Below are 19,096 nucleotides of genomic sequence, written 5' to 3' on the forward strand. Positions count from 1 at the left end.
GTGAAATATGGAGTTACAAGACAGTTAAGCTTCCTACAGAAGTTGTTTTTCTAAAGAAATGTCTTCTCTTCCTGAATTTCTTTATTTAACTTTTTAATTATGAAATATTTCATATATTCAAAAGAATATTTAAAATATGTATTGATGTTTATTTTTAAAATACTTTAAAATAAATGTGTAGCTAACAGTTAGATTAATCAACAAAACATGGTCGATGATTTTATTTTATTGACATTTCTTCCATTAGTAGTGAGGCTGAGCATGAAGTTCTATAATCTCTGGCCCTTTGTACATCTTTTTTTGGGAAATACCTGATGAAGAAATACTTTTGGCCCCAGGTTCTAGTTGATATCCAAAGTTGCCTTCAACTCCTGAACTAAATATTCCCACATCATTTCTTTAAAATTTGAGCTTATGATTAAATCACAAATGTGTGACCTTGAAAGAGGTATTCATCATGAGCATTTTAGCTCAAGTAGGATTTTCAGAATGGTTAACATTCTAACAGTAAGGTGGGACACATATCAATTTATTGAGATGGAAGTATACATTTTGTGTATATCATAATTTTACTCAAGATTCGACTTTGTCCCATGATTCAAACTAAGAATTACATCGATTGCAAGTGAAATTAGCCAACTTCTTGGTATCTGTGTATGTTTTGGGAGCATGCTGCTAATATTTTTAAAGCTTTGTGCTTTCAAGACATTCATCATTCGCCCATACCCCTATGTGTCAGACACTAAGGTAGACATGAGAAGGGAGAGAAAAAGACTTCAACATCCTCTAGACAAAGCTTAAAACCCTAGAGAAATTCAGATGGAAAACAAATTTAAAAGAGTAAAGAGGGCAAGTACTTTCTGTATAAAACCTGAAAAATAATCTATATCTAAATATAGTGATTCTTGTTATCCACTATCCTATTCTATGAAGTCACCTTAAACACTGAATTAGTGAATATTGAACCATTGTTCCTCAAGGAGAAAGAATTAGGTTTCCTTCAGCCTCCGGTCACAATATTTTTTTTTACAACCAATCAATACAATACATAACCTTGCTTTATGCGTGCTTCTGTTTAAAGATACCTCATTTAGTACTTATTGTTGATTCATGAACACTGAATTCTCGGACAACAGAATGGTAACTCATGCCCAGAGGGAGCTTAACTAATCCAAATCCAAGTGTTTTCTCTCTAAGGTTCATCATATTTTTCTTGTGTTATGAATCCTACACAACACTTCATCAGGACATTCATGGGCCACTTAAAATCATGAAATCTCCAACAGAAACCACAAAAGACATGAAGGACACCAAGAAAAGGACATGTACAGTATGAGCTGAAACGCGAAGTGGGAAAGATCATGTGGGACTACTCAAATCTTTTACCCCTCTGCACATGTCTGCAAATGATCTGAAAAGTGGCACACACGTTGTTTGAGGTTAAAATGCATTTTGTCGACAGGCAGGTTGGTAAATAATCACTGAATCCATGAATAATGACTATAACTGTATTTTCATAGGTTTGAAGCACAAATGTGTCTTGATATAAAAGTTTAACTGACCACAAGCTGCTTCCTAACTATTGGCCTGCATAGGTGTGCTAAAAATCTACAAGTAGCAAAAATAATATCACCAGAGCAGTGAAACTGGATATATTTTACTGGGCGTAAAAGAACAGTTTATGAATCGAGAGCTCTAGAACCCAACCTGCTATGAAGTTCAGAGGCAGAATGTCATGAAAGTGAAAGTTGCTCGGTTGTGTCTGACTCTTTGCTACCCCATGGACTATACAGTCCATGGAATTCTCCAGGCCAGAATACTGACTGGAGTGGGTAGCCTTTCCCTTCTCCAGGGCATCTCCCCAACCCAGGGACTGAACCCAGGTTTCCCACATTTCAGGCAGATTCTTTATCAGCTGAGACACAAGGGAAGCCCACAAGGGAAGAATGTCACAAGATGAATTATAAAGTGAAAATGAGGAGGCTGTTTAGTATCTACCATGATTGGTTATTCCAATGCGGGCTTCCAGCTGGAAGGGGGTTGGTTAAAAGTGGTGATTTTATTCCATTTTATGAAGATGACTTACATTTCTTTTCTGATGATCAGAGGCATTTAAGAAATAATGTTAAGTTCATGAATCAAGCTAGATTGAGTTTTGCTTACATAGCTTGAATGGTTTTGTCTGCTCAGGGAGTTCTCAAGTATGGTCTCCATTTTGTATTTTACTTTAAGAGGGACTTCCCTTGTGGCTCAACTGGTAAAGAATCTGCCTGCAATGCGGGAGACCTGGGTTTGATCCCTGGGTTGGGAAGATCCCCTGGAGAAGGGAAAGGCTACCCACTCCAGTATTCTAGCCTGGAGAATTCCATGGACTATGCAGTCCATGGGGTCGCAAAGAGTCGGACACGGCTGAGTGGCTTTCACTTTCACTTTGAGAGGGGAGACAATGTGAAAAAATCATATAACCAATGTGACAACAATTGATAGAAGAATGTTATAACAGATAGCATTCTCCTATTGTTTTGTGGGGTGGAATTATCACTATCAGCCTTGAATTTCAGAGTCTGTTAGTCAAATGTCCAGATTCAGATGCATTTTCTGTGTGTTTTCTTTGGCTTTCCAAATATTCTTCAAGGAACTAATTGACTTTAATTTTTTATCTTTTGTTAATTTAATCATTCATACTATTATCCTACTGTTGAATTGCAATCACAGAATTCCCACTTTAAAATAACACTATTGAATCCACAGCTTTTCATATGCATTTCTACCTTCTTCTTGACAGAGTGGTCATGGCACAGAATTGACTTCCAATACATTGAAAATTTGAGAAATAGATAAACACTTTGATCATCAAACAGTCTAAACTTAAGTCTATATTTTTCCATCATCACTTGAGAGCTGAGTCAAACCGAAACAGAATCAGGAAGTGATCATTTCTAGGGACCGTGGCATTATTATTCAATCTGAAGTTTTTAAAGCTTTCAAAGACTTGTGCTCAAATGACAAAAAATAAAAACATACCACTCAATTATGGGTACCATTTTTTTCTTTTCGTCAGTATAAGAAGTGAGTTGAGATCAAGCAGAAAAGTTAATTTCAAAATATGTATATGTATTTTATTTTTGTTTTATTTGGAGATATGTGTGTACTTAGATGTTATTACAGACCATATAAATTTTACATTCTGTTCTGTGGAAGAAAATTTACTGACTAGCACAGGATATGTGTTTGTTTTTAATTGCTTAATTATTTTCCCCCATCTTTCAGGTCATCAATTCATAAACAAAGACTACAATACTCACTGTGTGATGCTGGCAGTTTTTCCTAGTAGTCTACAACTGAACCAATTTGTTATCTTCCACAATTATTTCTTATTAGCTATGACTACAGATTATATGCAAGCACAGCAGTATTTAATATTATACATTATTTCAGAGATGGTGTTCAATAATTCAAAAAATAGTATTTGCTAATTATCAAGCTATCAGGGAACATGACATACATTGAGGAATTTAAAATCTTGCAAGCCCAGTTGTAAGATCAGCTGGCAGGCATTCTGCCACAGAAATGAAAACTGAGATATTGCAACCTGACTATGAAATAGTGGGGTTGGCTCTAGGGAGCAAAGAGTTTTTGTTTGTACAGGAAAATTGCTTGGTAGTGACAGAGATTCATTAAACCTTTCATGAAATTTTGTATGATTTCCCAAGAGATGTCTCTGGGGGTCAGAGAAGAATGGAGAACACAAACATAGCCCTTCTATTCTGGCTGGAAGGGAACAAAATTAACACAGGGGGATTTGAGCAGTGTCCATTCCACTCATGAAAACAAGTGCTTGTATTAGGAATTGTTTGTCGGTGAGACCCTTTCATTTCCACCCACTTTTATTGCCCGGTTTCACTGTGTCACTCTGACATAGAAACTGATTGCGTCAATCATAACATTAACATGGTCTTTGGGTTCTTCTCATAACACCAACATGTGTCTGATTAATGGAGGAAATCAACAGTGCTGCGAGCACCTTCCTCAATGCCAGGCACCAGGTAATAGTCAAATGATATTTGGTAAAATTTGAATAACTTTTAATGTACGCTTTTTGTAAGCATAGGGCTTCCCTCATGGCTGAGAGGTAAAGAATCTGCTTGCCAATGCAAGAGATGTATGTTTGGTCCCTGGATAGGGAAGATCCCCTGGAAAAGGAAATGGCAACCGACTCCAGTATTCTTGCCTGAGAAATAACATGGACAGGGGAGCCTGGCGGGCTACTGTCCATGGGGTTGCAAAAGAGTTGGACATGACTGAGTGACTGAGCAACAACGATGAGTTAATGCAGATCGTAATTTAATAGTTGTTTGAAGGAGAGAAGTGTAATATACAAAAACTATTAGCAAGGAGACTCATGTCTAGTGGTGAAAAGATAACATAATAGAGCTTCCATGGGAAGGGAATTTGAAGAGACTCAGTACAATTAAAATATAAATTCTTTCACTCGGAAATGCCATTTCGAAGAATCTATTTTTTGAATGTTTGTTGAGGCATTCTTTAAAATATTAAAGATTAGGAGTGGTATAAATATCTAAATGTCTCATAAAAACGACTTAAGTGAATTATGATGCTTTGATAAAATGCCACGCAGCTGCTAAAAATTCTCAGCTTCATGCATATTCTCTCATAGAATTTCTAAAATATACTGATAATTAAACAAGTGAGACACAGAATTATGTACAGTTTGCTATCAGTGTCGGTGTTAGTCACTCAGTTGTTTGCTATAATTTGTGAAAAATAACAGAAGTGTGTGTGTCCATGTATTTATACATATTCATACAAGTACATTTAGATTTGTGTACAAAGTCAATACTCAAGATATCCAAGGTCCTTGGAAAGATAACTGAATGTCAAATGTCTGTGGAAGGAGGTGAGAAGGCGATTTCCTATCTAATTTTGTGCCACTAGAATGTACTATTTTATCAAAATAATTAAAATTTATTTTTAAATTATTGCAAGAGCAAAAAAATACAAATTAAACAATGAAGTAAAGATTTTTCATGTACTTTTGTTGTATCAATTTTGTTGTTAAATGTATAGACATCACTTCAGTGTTCACAACTTTTTCTATTTGAAATTTTCAGAAACTATCAGGACTTTGTACCATTAATTTGGAAAACTCAAATTCAGGAAGTTCATTGTTGAAAATAACAGAGATAACTCAGCGGGTGAGATGTCCCTATAAATAAATTTAAACACAACAAGCAATTAACTGAACATTTTGAATTGTTTAAGTAATGTTTGTCCGAATTTTAGCAGCTCATCATTCACAATCCTTTTAAAGGATCTGTTTGTCTGAGTAAGTCTGTTTAAAATTTTCCCTTAAATTACTATACACAGCCAGTAATTTGTGATTTTTTTTAAAAAAACTGAGTCCCCTGAGTCACACTGTCAAGTACCTCATGGTCACTTCAGTGGGGAGATTTCAAGTAAAATCACTTGGAGTACTGAAAAACCTTACTCTTTGTTCTGGAACAATAAAAAGCATGGTTATTCAGAATAGAATGCAATTTAGATTATTCATGAAATTAATGTCCCATGAAAAAAAGAGAAGGGGAGAAAAAGAAAACAATTCTCTGTAAAAATACTTTCAGCTATTTAATGTAGAAGTAAAGATAGATTAGAAAAATCATCCTAGGACCACCAATACAAAAACTGATTCTGGTGAAAACCATCAACAGATACTAAAAAACAGGAAGAGAGAAGGTTGAAAAAGTTATTCAAGTTGGACCCATTTACCTATAAGGTTTTACTCATTAATAACAAAGGGAAACATTTACCTGTACTTGGGGAGAGCCTGTGATCACCATGGTAACCAAGTGAGCAAACTTGACATGGCCAACATTTTCCAGATGATAGACTTCTTTATGTACTACTTAAAAAGAGCAAACAATCACCCAGTATTGTTGAGGAATCCTTGTTGGTTTGAAACCCATTCCTGAGAGACATAAACACACCCAGAACACTAGAATAAAATTAACAATTTAGAATGACCTTGACTTTCGAAATATATTGTCAGGAAAAACATTGGGTGAATTTTGTAGATTAAGACTCACTAAATGGCCAAACATAAAAACCAAATTCAGCATAAAAACCTTTATTATATCTTAGATCAAGTCACTGTTCAGTTCAGTTCAGTTGCTCAATTGTGACTCTTGCGACCCCATAGACTGCAGCATGCCAGGCTTCACTGTCCTTCATTGACTCCTGGAGCTTGCTCAAACTCATGTGCATCGAGTTGGTGATGTCATCCAACCATCTCATCCTCTGTCGTCCCCTTCTCCTGCCTTAATCTTTCCCAGCATCAGGGTCTTTTCCTGTGATGTTGAAGCTGAAACTCCAATACTTTGTCCACCTGATGTGAAGAATCGACTCATTGGAAAAGACCCTGATGCTGGGAAAGATTGAAGATGGGAGGAGAAGGGGATGACAGAAGATGAGATGGTTGGATGGCATCATCGATGTGATGGACATGAGTTTGAGTAGACTCTGGGAGTTGGTGATGGCCAGGGAAGCCTGGTGTGCTGCAGTCCATGAGGTCACAAAGAGTCAGACACGACCGAGGGACTGAACTGAACTGGGCTGAGCTAACCTTCTGTGCCTTAATCTATATCCCAGGATAGTGATCTCTAGAGACTGTATCATTGAAATTCTTTGCTTTAAAATTTTTAAAGGCTGGTTTACATCATAATATGAGGCACATTTATTTTATCCTTTCTGGACAGCAGAGTCTTGACTGTACTTATAATTGTGTTAGCTAAATTATGAACAGAGTAATGTACTGAGCCCTGGGCTAAGTGTTCTGTGTATGTATGATACATTGTGCTTATGTGCTTAGCTGCTCAGCCATGTCTGACTCTTTGTGACCCCAGGGACTGCAGCCCATCAAGCTCCTCCTCCCATGGGATTCTCCAGGCAAGAATACTGGAAGGGGTTGCCCTGCCCTCCTCCAGGGAATCTTCCCAATCCAGTGATCAAACCCAAGTCTTCTACATCGCAGGCAGATTCTTTGCCTTCTGAACCACCAGGAAAGCTCTAATTCACTAATAATAAGTGTTTATATATGACAAGAGCTAAAGGTGTTCTGTGGACTTTCCTGGTGGCTCACCAGTAAAGAATCTACCTGTCAGTGCAGGAGATGCAGTTTCCTTCCTTGGGTTGGGAAGATCCCCTGGAGAAGGAAATGGCAACCCACTCCAGTATTCTTGCCTGGGAAATCCCATGGACAGGAGAGCCTGATGGGCTCCAGTCGATGGGGTCGCAGAAGAGTGGGACACAACTTAGCGACCAAACAACATCAAAGGTGTCCTGTAGCTACACATTTTCTGGAGACTTTTTAAGCATTTGTTAAAAATGGATTAACTTCCGTGATAAAATATAAAGCATCTGCATTTTGCTTTACGTTAACATGAATGTAAGTAGTGTGCTCAGTCTGAATAAAATTATCTCATTAGTATTGAGATAATTTTAAGAGAAAAATATGTTACGTGTCTTATTAGACATTCTGATGATATCTGTATTTGAAACAATCTACTGCAATAGTGAGTGCTATGCAAATAGGTTTTTAGTAATGATACTCAAATACTCAATACTCAAACACTAGTTCCAACAGTTAACATATTTTAAAGACTTTACTGTAACAAAATAACCCTCACCCTTGAGTTCATTTACTTCAGGAAGGAAAACCATTTAAACCACTAATTAACAAAAAGGTTAACACACAATGAGTAAATCATCTTCTGACATAGAAACATATTCTCAGTCCATCTGTTGTATTAAAACGTTTTGGGCCTTCAAACATTGTTCCAAAAGTATCTTTTTAATCTAAGTGAAAATTTTTGTTAATTTCTAGAATGTGTTGCCAGAAGGTTACATCTGGATATCAAATAACTCTAAATTCCTAACAGCTGACATTTGTGAAGCTAATCATGCTTGGGAAAAATAAAATCACTAGATGTCTTATTTTGAAGCCTAGCAAAAGCAAACTTAGCCTGTTGCCATCTAGAACAGATTACTTTGACTACCTTCTGCTCTGTATGACAAACTTATTTTGGTAATGATCATAAAATGTTTTCACGAATTTCAAAGAGCTACAGGTGTTGCTTCAATTATCTCCACTTTTGCCCTATTAATTAATTCAATTCCACTAGATCGATATTTTCCATGTTGACAAGGGCCTCTCACTTGAAATTCTTATTGAATTCAGAATAATAAGAAGCTAGTGGCTGCTTTCACTGAGATCACTGCAAGTTTCTCCAAATTCCTGCAGGATAAGAAGCATGCCTTTCTATTCAACAGTTTCTATCTGCCTAGACTTTTGAACTTTGATTCTTTGGGTTCTTGGAGCTATTACACTGCTTTACATACTTAAATGGCAACTAACTCCTTGATTCTTGAGGCAGCATTGCTTTTCTATTTAGACTTGAGTTCTGCCCTTGAATCCTAACCGGATGACTGGTCTCAAATTCTCTTGGCCTTTATTCCTTGATCCACTTGTCAGTTCTGTTGTTTGACCTCCTTATGGTTGCCCATGAAGCCAGAGGGATTGAAGGGGACGTGCATATTTGATGAAGAAGAACTCATGCCTTGACGGTCATATTTTATTAAATTCTGGTTATCTGAGATACTGCAATGCTGAAATAACAACCAAAATATTTACATTTGGATAGGAATGGGTTACTTTATCAAGGAATAGAAGGACAGGTTACCAGTCTTTGGGCTTTCCTAGTGGCTCAGTGGTAAAGAATCTGCCTGTAATACCAGAGACACAGGTCTGATCCCTGGGTCAGGAAGGTCCCCTGAAGAAGAAAATGGCAACCCACTCCAGTACTCTTGCCTGGGAAATCCCAAGGACAGAGGAGCCTGGTGGGCAGCAGTCCAAGAGTCAGACGTGACTTAGTGACAAAAACAACAGACAAATACTAACAGCAAAACATTGGCAAAAGTTATACATTTGACATCTAATAGGTTGTTCCGTTAATGTTTATGTTTTGAGTCATTCATTTGTTTTAAAGACAGCGACTCAAAATTAAACTAGAAAAATAAATGTCAAGTTTGAAAATATTCAAAGATTGTACATAATTTGTACAAAGTAGAAATCATTACACCTCACACTTCACACTCTTTAAAATTTTAAACTCAAATGAAAAAATGTGGTAATACAGATTTGAACTCTTAAAGACAACAAGCCCTGTTCTTATCTGGACTTGGTATCAATTCTTACCACATCACACCTATGATACACTAAGGGACATAGGCACTTATGATGCTGTATCTTTGGAAACAAGGAGAAAGATTTTAAATTAGTGATATTTATTTCAAGATGAGAACTGGTTGATATTCCGCAGTGAGGTTTCTCCCAATTGCCTCCTATAATACATGTAAAAAAAAAAAATGAAAGGAAGGAAATACATTATAATATCAAAAATTACATTAATAATAAGACATAGAATTTATAAAGACTTCATCCCGATTTTTTTAGATGCTGGAGAAGACTATGAGAGTCCCTTGTACAGCAAGGAGATCAAACCAGACAATCCTAAAGGAAATCAACCCTGAATATTCATCAGAAGGACTGATGCTGAAGCTGAAGCTCTAGTACTTTGACCACGTGATGCAAAGAGCCCACTCGTTGGAAAGACCTTGATGCTGGGAAAGACTGAGGGCAAGAGGAGAAGGGATGACAGAGGATGAGATGGTTGGATGGCATCACTGACTCAATGAACATGAGTTTGAGCAAACTCTGGGAGATAGTGAAGGACAGGGAAGCCTGGCATGCTGCAGTCCATGGGTTTGCAAAGAGTTGGACATGACTTAGTGACTGAACAACAGCATCCTAATTTTAAAGTAAGTGGAATGGAATGAGAAATTTAGAGTAAGATAACTTTAATATTCTTGATTTATTTAAAAGGAGAGTAAAGAGGAAAGGATATATATATCCATATATATATATATATATATATATACATATATACATGGAGAGGATATGTATATATATAATTATGACAGATTTGTGTTATATGGCAGAAACCAACACAATATTGTGAAATGATTTTCCTCCAATTAAAAAATAAATTTATAAAAGGAGAGTAGAAATAATGAATCATTTTAGCCCTCAATAATTTAAGCATGCATAGCAAAATTTCAAGATTAAGTCCATTAAGAATCAAGGTAGAATTTATAAGTTACAAGCATTGTTGGGAAACATAAAAAAGTATATAAAACATTATGAGGGAAAAATGAGAAATTGATGAACTAATGAAAATAAAGATATCAATGACAAAAATACATAGAGGTATCATTGTATCAAAATACAGAGAGCTATCATCTCCGTAAGGAGAGATTGACAAATTCACCATTATTGTAGATAATTTTTTAAATTGGCAAAAAGTACTTAAGGTTAAAGGATATTTAAACAACATGCAACTTGATTGTATATTGCCTAGTTAGAGGATGTAAATTTTTCCCAAGCATGAAATGACAGAAATTGTATACCCAATAGGCCACAAATCTTAAGCTGTTTTTTAAAATAAGCATCACACAAGAAGTTAGCTTCTTTGATTAGAGTGCAATTGGCCAGAAATCAATAACTGAAAGATAAAGTTACACTTGAACTCCAAAAGAAAACCAAACTTCAGACTGTCTCACAAGATAAGTAAGAAATAACAATGAAATTACAGGGTGTTATAAACTCTGCCCAAACCCAACTAGATACCAGACTGGAAAGAATTTTCCAGCCTAGATCCTGAGTCCTTGCAAATTTTCTTCCTTAATTTCCTCAATATGAGACACTATTTGGATTCTGTCAAGTAGTGTTCTCTCTTACTGCAACAAATCTAATAAGCTCAGCTTTTCTTGATTAACATGTTTTTGAAGGCTTCTGGGGAGTCAGCATTTGACAGAAGGCATTTCCTCTGGAATTACATTAAGGCATCTTAATAGATGAGCATTAGCTAAGACCTGGATTTCTGTGTTTTCGCTGAATTGGGCTGAATAAGTGCCACAGCTAACATTTACCTGCTTACTTACAAGACAAGGAGCTCAAACCTTTCTTCCACAAGATAGCACTGAAAGGTAACAGAAATGTTACCAATCAAAACTTCAGTGATGTAGTTCAAGAAGATACTGTGGAAATTTAGAGTTTTAGGTGTATATGTTAAATAAATAATCACTCAAGTTTAAAAATTATTATGCAAACATCTAAATGAAGAAGTCAGGGAAAGACGCAAAAGATACAGAATATGCTCATAAGAAATGAAGTAAATGACAAAAAAGAAATGCATTAGAAATTAAGATATAATAGAGATGCTCAAGAGTTGACCCTTTGCAAGAAAAAATGTCTTAGAAGTAGACAGTTTTACTTTTTACAAGGAAACATTAGTTGCTAACTCATGTCTGACTCTTTGCAACCCCATGGATTTTAGTCCGTCAGGCTCCTCTGTCCATGGGATTCTCCAGGCTAGAATACTGGAGTGGTTCAGTTCAGTTCGGTTCATTCGCTCAGTCGTGTCTGACTCTTTGCGACCCCATGAATCACAGCACGGCAGGCCTCCCTGTCCACCACCAACTCCCAGACTTTACCCAAACCCATGTCCATCGAGTCGGTGATGCCATCCAACCATCTTATCCTCTCTCGTCCCCTTCTCATCCTGCCCCCAATCTTTCCCAGCCTCAGGGTCTTTTCCAATGAGTCAACTCTTTGCATGAGGTGGCCAAAGTATTGGAGTTTCAGCTTCAACATCAGTCCTTCCAATGAACACCCAGGACTGATCTCCTTGAGGATGGACTGGTTGGATCTCCTTGCAGTTCAAGGGACTCTCAAGAGTCTTCTCCAACACCACAGTTCAAAAGCCTGAATTCTTCGGCGCTCAGCTTTCTTCATCGTCCAACTCTCACATCCATACATGACCAGTGGAAAAACCATAGCCTTGACTAGATGGACTTTTGTTGGCAAAGTAATGTCTCTGCTTTTAAATATGCTATATAGGTTGGTCATAACCTTCCTTCCAAGGAGTAAGCGTCTTTTAATTTCATGGCTGCAATCACCCTTTGCAACCCCATGGATTTTAGTCCGTCAGGCTCCTCTGTCTGTGGGATTCTCCAGGCTAGAATATTGGAGTGGTTAGCCATTCCCTTCTCCAGGGGATTTTCCTGACCCAGGAATTGAACCCTGCTCTCCCGCAGTGCAGGCAGATTCTTTACTGTCTGAGCCACCTGGGGGCTGAAGCCAGTGAGCCTGGTGTGACACTTTTAGATAAGTTTAATCGTCCTTAAATGGCAGCCTTTCTAAGACATTTTTAAAATGCAAAATTGAATTTCTCTTCTTAAAGAATGGGGTCAGTCTTTACTGGGCAAAATAAGAGAGGGCAGAAAGAATAATTTTCTTCTTTTTCCATTTTTTTTTTCTCTTTTTGAACTGAAAGGAAACACAAAATTCGTATTGGCAAAGCTTCTTCTTTTTTTTTTTTTGGCAAAGCTTCTATGATGCCTTGTTTATCACTAGATCTTTTCCTGGTTTCATTAGCTCTTTTTCCTGATTCCAACTGCTAATTCTGTTAACAGAAAGAATGAAAAGAAATTGATTATTTGATTCAAAGATAGTTCATTTCAGGTTTAATTTTATCACCCACAGGCATGCATGTGGGAGGGGCATATTTATCTGTCTAATGATATCTATTTGTCATCATAACCATCTATTTTTGTTATTTAAATCTAAGGATGTACACATTACGGAAATAAATAACAAAAGAAGCTCTTCAATACCAGCTGCTCAGAGTTAACAATGAAACAAGATGTTTTCAACCTCAACTTCTCTTATTGGTAATCTACATTTGCTATCATAGCATTTTAGTCTCTTGAACAAACTCAGCTTTATTCTTCTCTGTGCTTTCCATTGTTACAGGGACTAAAACTGAAGTCTTGAGATTGATACTGCCTGAATTTTCTATTCATCTGAACATTTTCTATAGCACCCAAATTTTATTCTCAGATTATGCAAACTAGAATTTTCATTTAAATATTCGTGACTTGCTCCCCTAGTATCTAAATAGCCTTCAATTCACATATCAAATGTGGCAATATTCAGTGTCCTTTCATTGTGAAATAATACTCCACCTGGGCAAAAGAGCAAGAAAGAAAAGGTTTGGTCTTATACAACCACCCTGAAATTACTTCTGCTCTTTAAAAACTATGTGGATACACTTAAGAACGTCTTTGTAGCAAAATGCAGTCTTTGATTTTGATATGCATTTCTTAGATTATGAATGGTTTTCAGTATTTTCCCTATATTTTCTGGTGATTTCCATTTTTTTTCTATCTTCCGTGAAATAATTGCTTGTATCCTTTACAAAATTTTTTACTTTGTATATTTTCTTTTATCTTTTTGTGAACTTTTTTGTAAAGTAAGGATATAAACCCTTTGTCTTACTTGTTTTTAAAACCTCTCTCAGTGTCTTGTTTCATTTTGTTTTAGCTATTTTAACTTTCTTTATATAAGATTTAATTGATATGGAGACAATTTTATCTTTTTATGGATTTCATGTCTTCTTAGGAAAGTCATGGGCACTTCAGAACTAGAAATAAATTTATCTAAGTTACTTCTTGTATGTTGAAGATTTCCTTTTGTTTAATTTTAGCCATTTGATGTGAACATTATTTTGCTGTGAATCTTTATACTTATTTGTGAACAAGGAGCTTCTTCTTTTTTTTTCTGTAGCTAGACACACTGGTTATGGTATACCTTTCTTCTACACTGATCTCAAACTATCAAATTGGTCACACATGTCTGTGACAGACTTTATGTTTCAATGGTAACAAAACCAATATAATCCCATTCTGTAATATCTTCTTTCTACATGGCAGTGACTGTCCTCCATTGAGAGATGGGTCTGTGTTCCCTTCCCTCCAAACTGGGAACACCTGTGTATCCAACGTGGCTGGTAAAATATGGCAGGAGTGATGCTGGGTGACTTCTGAGGCTCAGTCGCAATATACAATATATACAATATATAGCTTCTTCCTGGGCTAATGTACCTTGGAAGTCATGAACTCCAAGCCAACCATCCTACACCCATCAGTAGAGAAGGTAAGTGGTGAGATCACAGGCAAAGAGAGAGAAATATGTGAGGGCACTCAGGTGTTCCAGCCCCCAGCAGTGTGAGTCTTCCCAGTCCGAGGCCAGGCACTGAGTAGGGACATGTTTAGGTGGCTCCAGCCACCAGGCTAGTCACATCCCCAGGACACCAGAAGGAGCAGAGAGAAGGCAGCTGCCCCTCGGAGCCCTGCCCCAGTTGCAAATTTGTTACTGGAACTTTGGAGGTGGAGTGTATTACAGCGATAAATAAATGGAATAATTCCCACATAGCTCTCATTTCATCTATGCTGCTATGATCCACTTTTTTTTTAAATTTTTTTTAAATTTTATTATTTGTTTTTATTTTATTTTATTTTATTTTTACTTTACAATATTGTATTGGTTTTGCCATACATTGACATGAATCTGCCATGGGTGTACATGTGTTCTCCATCCTGAACCCCCCTCCCACCTCCCTCCCCATCCACTATTTTTTATCCCTCCACACTTATCAGCTTTTAAAAGTCATTGACTGTTGTCTGATCCTGTCCAACTCTTTTGTGACTCCACTGACTGTAGCCCCAGCCAGCTCCTCTGTCCATGGGACTTCCCAGGTAAGAATACTGGAGTGGGTTACCATTTCCTTCTCCAGGGATTTTCCCCACCCAGGGATTGAACCTGCATTGCAGGCGAACTCTTTACTGCTGAGCCAACAGGGAAGCCCTTTTTAAAGTTACCCTACCTTTTAAAAATAAAACATGGTAGAAAAAAAAGTTTCTCTGTTACTGAAAACTTCTTGAACTTTTTCTGTCTATCCTCATTTGTTCTTTCTTCCAGAAAAGCGAATTAATTTGATACCCTCAAGAAAAAGAAAAATGAACAACAACAACAAAACAAACAAACCCTGTTTAGTTAAATTGTTATCCTATTAAATGTTAAGCACAATTAGGAGATAATTGTTAGTTTCATTTCATCAGCTCCAAGAGCAAGCTATGCTTTAAAATTTATTTACATCTTTATTTTGATTCAAACAAAAGGTTTTAAAATTTTATTTGTGTAAGTTGTTTTGATATAGACTATTTCCTGGTGATGAGTGCTCAGTAAATTTAGCTAATGTGGTAGTTTTGTGGGTTTTTTATTTTTTCATTTTGTAAGACAATCTTGATTTTCTTTACTGTTGTAAGTGGGATTTGTAATTTAATTATATTTTAAATGGCTGTTTCATGTTTAGTATTGATTTTTGCATATTAATTTTATTACTAATTACCTCATTACATTTACTTTCCATTTTCAAGATTTTACATGATGCTCTCTAAGGTTTTCAGTTTTTCAGTGAAGACATATAAGCCAATAAGCTGCTCTGACTCTGAGGGAGAAGGTGAGGGTGGGACGTTCTGGGAGAATAGCATTGAAACATGTATATTATCATATGTGAAACAGAACACCATTCCATGTTCGATGCATGTGACAAGGGCTCAGGGCCGGGGCAATGGGATGATCCAGAAGGATGGGATGGGGAGGGAGGTGGGTGGGGGGTCCAGGAAGGGGAACACATGTAAACCCATGGCTGATTCATGTCAATGTATGGCAAAAACTATTACAATATTGTAAAGTAATTAGCCCCCAACTAAAATAAATAAATTTATTTAAAATATATATATATATATATATATAATTATCCACACTTTCCTGATGGTCTAGTAGTTAAAACTCCATTCTTCCAATGCAAGAGACCCAGGTTTGATCCCTGGTTGGGTAACTAAGATCCCATATGCTGTGTGGTGCGCCCCCAATTTTTTTTTTAAGTATCTGTTCCTATCCCACAGTAATATTTTTATTCTCATGACTATCTTAACCTCTCGGCAGTAACGCAGGGCAGGAAGATTATTCATGCAGCAGGACTCGCTAGAACCACAAGGATCTCAACCTTCACAATAACAGTGAGATGGAGTGATGCTTTTGGTGGCCCTGAAATTTCCAGGGAGGGGCAGGAGGAGCCTGCCAAGATTCAGGATGCCCAGGACACAGGTGTGGCGCACTCCTGGACGAACCCATCAGCTGCCCACAGCGCTCTTCTTGGTCCGTTGAAACAGCCGCTCACAAAATGTGCCAAGCCTCCCGCCAGGTGAAGTTAGAAGGTGCGGACCTTCCGTAGCACCAGCAAACTGCTCCGTCTCCTCGCTTGTGCGGCTTCTCACGCTGTTGTTGTTTGTTGTTTTTTCTTTTTTTTTTTTTTGCGACTTTCTGGACTGTAGCCCGTCAGCTTCCTCTGTCCATGGGATTTCCCAGGCAAGAATACTGGAGCGGGTTGCCATTTCCTTCTGCAGAGGATCTTCCCCACCCAGGGATCGAACCCTGCTCTCTCGCACTGCAGGCAGATTCTGAGCCACCAGGGGCCTGAAGTCAGAGAGCCTGACGTGACACTTTTAGATAAGTTTAATCACCCTTCAGTGACAGCCTTTCTGAGACATTTTTAAAATGCAAAATTGAATTTCTCTTTTTAAAGAATGGGGTCAGTCTTTACTGGGAGAAATAAGAGAGGGCAGAAAGGTTTCTTCTTTTTACATTTTTTTCTCTTTTTGTACTGAAAGCAAACACAAAATTCATATTGGCAAAGCTTCTATGGTGCCTTGTTTATCACTAGTTCTTTTCCTGGTTTAATTAGATCTTTTTCCTGATTCCAAGTGCTAATTCTGTTAACAGAAAGAATGAAAAGAAATTGATTATTTGATCCAAAGATAGTTCATTTCAGGTTTAATTTTATCACCCACAGACATGTGTGTGTGAGAGGCATATCTATCTAATGATTTCTATCTATCTGTCATCAGGAAAGTCAGGAGTTAAGAAGGTCTTCGTTTGAATGAAATTCTGCTGTTTACTCTTTGATTTTCAGAATGCTGCATTAACAATTCGAGCCTCTGATTCCTCATCTAGTAAATGGAATAATAATATTTACTATAGGGAGAAAGGACATTTTGACTCATTTTACTAATAGATGCTTCTATTACCCGATCCTGGTTGTCTTCCAATAGAACATAATTTAAAATTCTTACTTGATTATTTAGCGCTGAAGATAATGTTTTGGAATAATTACTGGTGGCTGATGTCATTCTGTCCTAAAAACCCAAATTCATCTTCCTTCTTTCTTCCTAGTTTCAGGGGCAGTCAGACCCAGGCAGAGTCAACAAGCTTGGGGAATCCAAATACGTTAGCCCTTAACTATTACAGGTTCTCTGTAGCTGGATGGATGTGTAGACTCCAGGTTCCACTTGGAATTTCTCTTTCTCTGTATCTTTCTCTCTCTCACAATTACTCTTTCACTGAATACATGGGGTCAGGCTCCCTGTTACTAATGGGGAGATGTATGTTTACAAAAATGTTTTACTTAAGCACAGTGATTGCTTGCTGTAATGGGAAGATTTAAGTCAACATTATCAATATTCAGAGGTATTTGTCATTTCATAGAGTATCTGTGTAAATTCTGACACTCTCAGAAACCAGCTTAGCTCATATTTAATTCTATCAAATCACCAATATTTTTGTCTGCTTCATACAGACAATCTAGAGCAGAGATTTGAAAGTGCCCAAAATTAGATTTGGCTGCAATTTAGAAATGCTGTCACCCATGAAAAGTCATATCCTAATTATTACATTTATATTGTCTTTTTTTTTTCCTGATTATGTCTAGTGGAAGTTGTTTTATTTCATTCTAATGTTGCTTTTGTATTTTGACAGTCTCAATCCTTTTTCTGTAAGAAAGAATTGGACTTGATTTTTAACTGTTAAGATGAGACTTAGATATGCACAAAAACTTTCTTTTAATTGTCATCTGATATTATTCAAATATTTCCATGGCACAAGTCTATGTAAGTTACTCAGTTTTGAAAAATTCATGATGAGTTTCGAGTAAATCTCAAACTATATTCATATAAGATTCAAAACATAAAATGACATAGAGTTGAATGTTTAATGCCTTCCATATTTATTCCCCATACCATAGCTTGCAGGCATTTCCATATCCCATACTCTGTGACTAGTAGCATAGATATAGGTAAAGCAATTGAAGAGTTAAGAGCAATCCCCTCAAGATGTCTTTATTGTGCCGTGTGCCACTGATTGTGAATGCAGACCTCAAAAACACAGGTGTTGGGCTGTCAGCAGTTATGCATTTTTGATTGATTACTACATTACCATGCTATTGTATAAGAAATATCTCCAGACAGGCAATTGCCTTGTGAGATTGATCTAGACTCAGAGGTGAATATAGCTTTTAAAAGGATGGCCTGGCTGTAATTCTTTACATGCTGGAATTGTCATCCTCACAATTTCTTCAAGGATTATTGGCTACTCCATAGTCGGTGGTTTCTGTCCTGAAAAGTATATTGATGTCCAGTTATAGCTCCCTCCCAAGTTAAAATAGAGTGGCTGCATCCTTGAAAATTGCACATTGATCACCTAATTTTCCTCCACCCCTAAAGCGTTTTGTGCTTGTGCTTCATCTGGAGTGCTGTTTTCCTTCATCAGAAGCATGGGCTTCAGCTTGGATGTTTCCTGAAGATAACTGATGGATCGGGCAAAACTTCCATGTCTAACTTGTCAGGGTTCAGTCCCCCTGACTGCACAGACTTGCTTCCTGCTTGTTCAATCATACTTGTATCACTTACAACTTGACTGACCATGAATATGCACTGAGGCCACGCCTGCTGCCTCACTGATTCCTCCCTGCCATATTCTGAGTTCTCTACTCTTAAATGCTCCCTCTCAATGTTATACCTCCCTTCATCCCTTCTTTAGAGTTTCCCTGGTGACTCAGATGTTAAAGAATCTGCCTTAAATGCAGAAGACCCAGAGTTTACCCTTGGATTGGGAAGATCCCCCGGAGAAGACAAGGCTGCCCACTCCAGTATTCTTGTCTGGAGAACCCCATGGACAGAGGAGCCTGGCAGGCTACAGTCCATGACAGAACTGAGTGACTAA

The 19,096-nt window shown here is 37.3% G+C and overlaps 1 long non-coding RNA gene across 1 annotated transcript in view; it reads right to left on the reverse strand.

Moving 5' to 3' along the window:
* Window positions 1-12,497: 12,497 nt before the first annotated feature.
* The window catches only part of LOC145534454 (uncharacterized), a 72,008-nt gene continuing 65,409 nt past the window's right edge, over window positions 12,498-19,096 (reverse strand). Inside the window, exon 3 of the long non-coding RNA XR_014074638.1 lies at window positions 12,498-12,599. This is a non-coding gene — a long non-coding RNA (uncharacterized LOC145534454). The remainder of the gene's footprint in view (window positions 12,600-19,096) is intronic.

This window comes from Giraffa tippelskirchi, chromosome 14 (assembly GCF_054371585.1).
Source record: "Giraffa tippelskirchi isolate mGirTip1 chromosome 14, T2T-mGirTip1v1.2.pri, whole genome shotgun sequence".
Lineage (NCBI taxonomy): Eukaryota > Metazoa > Chordata > Mammalia > Artiodactyla > Giraffidae > Giraffa > Giraffa tippelskirchi.